Source organism: Hippocampus comes, unplaced genomic scaffold (genome assembly GCF_001891065.2).
Source record: "Hippocampus comes isolate QL1 unplaced genomic scaffold, H_comes_QL1_v1.1 scaffold292, whole genome shotgun sequence".
In the NCBI taxonomy this organism is placed as follows: domain Eukaryota; kingdom Metazoa; phylum Chordata; class Actinopteri; order Syngnathiformes; family Syngnathidae; genus Hippocampus; species Hippocampus comes.
In genome coordinates, this window is record NW_017805880.1 from 44,922 (window position 1) to 49,787 (window position 4,866).

The window sequence follows — 4,866 nt, forward strand, 5'->3', positions numbered from 1 at the left end:
CCCTTCCCTTCACCCAGTGGTGTTAAGCTCAGGCTATAGTGCGGGGAGTTATTCACGGCACGGATAAGGAAGCGCACATAATGAGTTCACTGGAGGGAAAAGAAATATTACCTTGGCATCTTCCTTTTGCCAATCCAACATCAATTTGGCGTTTGATTGTGTGCTCATTTGCTGCTGGTGCGGTTTCGAAGCCTTTCGAGCATGGCGGGCAGCTGCTCCGTCTTCTTCCTCGTTGCGCATCAGTCACGACAGTAGAAAGCATTTCCCACGCTGCTTTCTTTTTTCTCCACGTGTGAGGTCAGCCGGCCATCGGGCAAGACCCAAGATTGCGGTTCAAAAGCTGCTCTCATCTTTTCACCAAGTGTGCTTTATTGACATTTTTGTTTCCATCAATATTTTATTTTTATTCCGTTTGTTTAACTTAGTTCTATGTTACATTTTCACTTACTTTTTTTTTTTTTTTAAATTTTGGATGGATTTGAATAAAAGGTAAAGCATGCAATAAAGGGTTAATTCTTTCTCGCCATTTTTATTGAGGGCTTCCTTGACTTCAATGTTTTTATGAAATAAAAATCAAGGCTGCGTGGCATCTCCGGGTGGCCCTGCCGTGTCGTTCATTTCATCCGGCGAGCTCCAAAGTGTGACCTTTCCATCTGACCATCTGAGCAGCTCCAAATGTCACCGCTGAATCCGTCTGCCGCTATTGGGGGGGGACTTTTGATGTGCCGCCGACTCGCTCCGTCCATTCCTGGGGATTTGGGACCCAAAGCCTCGCCGGTGTCTCCTGCTGTGGGAGGAGGAGCGGGTCTTTTTGTTTTTTTCAAGCGAGGGGATGGTACGGCAGCCAGATGAGACCCCATCTGGACAGAGCGCCGCTTCCTGCCAGCTCTCTTCCCCCCCTTGGTGATTTGAGGAGGGCCACTCCCCTCTCATCAGCGACCGTCAAAGTGGGCCTACGGAGAGCCCGCCCCCACTCCCCCCACCGGCGGCCCCTTACCTCATTTTGACCAAAAGGATCACAGTATTCTGTTGACTCGTTTGCAGCGCTTGGTGGGCATTGGCGGGAGCGCCCATGAGTGGTTTAGGTCCTATCTCGCCGACAGAACTTGGCTGCTCTGAGTCACGTACTGCCCCACTGTCGTGTGGTGTTCCGCAGGGCTGAATTCTGAGGCCTCCGCTGTTCTCACCGTATCTTCTCCAGCTGGGTTCCATCTTAAGGAAACATGCTATTTCCTTCCACTGCTGTGCGGATGACTGTCAGGTCTCCATGTATGTCCCACTGAGCAAAAAAGACGCTCTCTCATTGAGGCCAATTTTTCCCTGCCTGGAAGAAATCAAGACCTCAATGTCACAATAAATGCCTTCAATTTCAATGAAGAGAAGACAGAAGTGATGAGGTTTGGTCCCAGTGGCCCTTGTACATCCCATCCTGTAGACTTGGGGCCCCCCTGGCTCCTTATCTTAAGCCAACTGTCTCAAACTTGGGCCTTAAACTGGACAGTGATTTTTAAATTGGAGCGGCACTCGATTATCTATTCTTTATCCTCCGAGAGGAGCTGAGACATCTGTCTTGTTCTTGTACAGCGTATCCATCAGGGCGTCAGCACAACGGCCATTCAGCTGCGTTCAGCTCGTTTATGGCTCGACTATTTGTTGAATCCTTTTTCCTGTGTCCGATGCGTACTCGAGTGTTGCCCACACTCACGCTGAGGAAGGTGAGGGGAGTGGGGGTGCTGTGCTGGGGGCTGATTGTTCAAAAACATTTGCTTTGTCTGGCGTGTGGTCACGGAGGCCAATTATCTCACTCGAAACCGTGTTTATCGAGGCCGACAGGTGTTTTTTTTTCTTTCTTTTCTTTTCTCCCCCACCTCCCCATATTTGGGTGTAAAATCAAACTGAAATGAAGTGAGCGCTGAGGTGGTGTTTTTTGAGGCCTGCAATTTAAACTGCAGCGTGTCGCCGCTAATGGCTGTGGAGAGGCCTCTTTCCGCTCGGACACGTGGGCTTGAGTGTAATCTGCACACCGTGTCCACTTTTAGATGGGGAAAAATACAAAAGCTTTGTCGGACCCAAAAAAAAAAAAAAAAAAATATATATATATATATATATAATTTTTTTTTAAGGCATTGGATGAGCTTTCTCAGAACAGATTTTCAATCGCTCTCCATTGCGGCGACTGATGCACAACTTTTCTGTTCATTCATCTTTGGAATGTTGAACGAAGCAGTTGCAAATCACCAAAACTGCCAAACCCCTCCCAGCAAAAGTTCCATGCAACTTGCGGAGCAACTGAAGGGTCTCGCCTGACCCCCGTGATTGATTCACTCATTGATTAAGAGCTGGGAGTCCCCAAAAGTGTTGTTGTAGATGCTTTTTTTTTGGGGGGGGGGTCATTACTCATGCCAAGATAGAAATCAATGTGGTGGAGGGATACAGAGAGAGAGAGAGGAAAGAAAGACAGTTAGAATCAATAAAGGAGAGAGCGAGGCGAGAGATTAAGTCGGCTTGTTACAGAAGAAGATGCCTGCTAATCTCACCCCCCCCCCCCATCGCCTTTTGTTTGAGCCGTGATGAGCTAATTGGAAATGCTGAAATAGCGCAGTAGAGGCGAGCGAGGCCGCCCGGGAGCTTTAGCGCACCTCGCAACGTTTCTGCACAAACACACGTTCTCAGGTAAATCAGCAAACGCTCATGTCCGCAGCACTGCGCCAACGTTCGCGGCGGCAAACCACCTTTTGATCATGTTTCGCATTTGGCACCAGGGTACTTCCTCATGGCCAAAAAAAATCAGTGATTGACTACTGCTGAAAAGGAAAAAGGCTCCATCCCCTCCCTCAATGTTACTTTCATTCTCAGAAAACGCTTAATGCTCCAAATCCTCTAAACTTCTCCTGCCATTCAAAATTTAACCGAGTGCGCTTACACGAATCGTGTTTGTTTGATTGAACGTGACCCGAAGCAAACAATCAAGAGCCGGGAGCCGTTTCGTGCGTCGAAAAGTCAGCGAGCCGGCTGCCTTTTCAGCGTCGCCTAGCAACGCTTCTCGCGGGGCGGGCGTGTCACTTCCAGGGATTTCACAACTGGCTTCTAAAAACAAGCCATTCCAAATCTATTACTGGAGTGAAATGTTACGGCCGCGCCCCTCCACCGACACCGCCGTCTAAAGTCAACTTGCCGTGAAGTTAATGAGCCGAGGTGACTTTTCCTGCGGGCTCTTATCAATCGCCTTCATCTCCACGGAATGAAGTCCCGATGAGCGACCGCGATTGGAATTGGCTTTCAAATGCAGCGGCGGAGCACGTGTCCACGCCAACGAGGCATTGTGAGAGGGGTGGGGCGTGGGGGGTGGGGGAGATGGAGTTGAAGTTGACGATCGATCCGCATTTCAAACCTTCCGGGAGGAAATGGGCATCAATTTCCTGCAAGCGTAGCGCTTAATTACACCTCGCTCCTGAACAATAACACATCAACAAGCCCACTCGAAGCCGTCGCAACGTGCTCACAAGGCGGCGCGGCGCTTTGGTTGAGGCTTCAAATCAAGGGTGAAGGTTTCTTTCAAACGGCGGTTCAGGTTTGGAAATAGGGTTGGTTGGCCTTTGAAGATTGGCTCTTTGTGTTTTGAACCACCTGGTTTCGGCTTTCATGGCTCACAGTGCCGGTTGCTCTGCCTGATTGGGGTTTTTCAAGCGAGCGTTTACGTTTCACAGTTACGGACTCGCGGTTACAAGTTGGGCTTGTCAAGGATTTTCAAAATCCGTTCTGAACCCAAGATTGGGGTTTCGAGCGCGCGCTAGGTTAGGGTAGAAATTCAAAGATCGAGAGTAGGGTTTCAAAGTATGGTTTCTAGCCTGCTTTATAGTTTGAAATAAGGGTTTTGAAGCCTGGGTCCGGGAAGGGTTCCGGGTAGGGTTCGGCCTTCAAGCCTGCATCAGGATTTTACAACGGGGATCGTCTTTCAAATAAGAGTTAAGGTTTCAAAGTACGGTTTGAAGTATGCATTCGTGTTTCAAGCATGGAACGGAGTTCCGAAGTAGGGTTTCAAGCCTGTGTTAGGGTGTGAAGACAAGATCGGAGTCTTGCACAAAGCTTCGTGTTGTAAGCAAGGGATAGGGTTTCAAGTTCGTTTCACGGCCGGCTTCGGCTCTTAATACAGGCTCGTGCTGACACGGCGGGGTTTTGGAAGCCTGTTTCCCGGACCGGGGTGCGCTATGAAAGGTTTTCAAGTCCAATCCGAATGTTTCCCATATTGGCTTTGCGCATCGCCTCTTTCTTCGGCTGTTTTTTGTTTATTTTTAACTCCAACCCCAACTGACAGCCTCAAAGAGCCCGTTGCTTTGTTTCCCTTTGGCAAAATTTTCCGTTCTGCCGGATTAGACGGCAGACGAGAGCAAAAAAAACGTCCGGCGCGCAGCCTCAAATGCCGGGTGATTCGGGTTGTGATTTCAATGTAGGATTTCGTGCCGCCTTAGACTGTCGTTTGGTTTCAAGGACTTCAATTGGACCCGTGGTGGGTGCGGTTTGAAGATGAGCTCGTGGTTTCAAGCCTGTGATGGGCTTCCGAAAAGATTCACTTTGGGCTCGACTGGCACAAAAGAGCCGCGCTTGGACCGGCCCGCTCGCCTGAGCGACGCCGCAAATGGCCCGCGGGCCACCCAGCAGTCATTCTGAGCAAAAATGCCCCCGACTCCCTTTGACCAATATCAACACCCAAAATGGCGAATGAGTTGGAGGCACGTCACAAGCCCAAAACCGGCCAAGTGCCCTTGACAAATGGGCCCGCCTTTGTCAATCACCGATCTCCATAACCCGCAGCGGTGGAGCTTCCCTTATCACGCACCAGCATCCTTTGTCACTGGCCTCAACCCC

The 4,866-nt window shown here is 49.8% G+C and overlaps 1 long non-coding RNA gene across 1 annotated transcript in view; it reads right to left on the bottom strand.

Moving 5' to 3' along the window:
• LOC109527222 (uncharacterized) overlaps positions 1-4,866 on the bottom strand; it is a 24,336-nt gene that overhangs the window by 19,121 nt on the left and 349 nt on the right. The window lies entirely within an intron of this gene.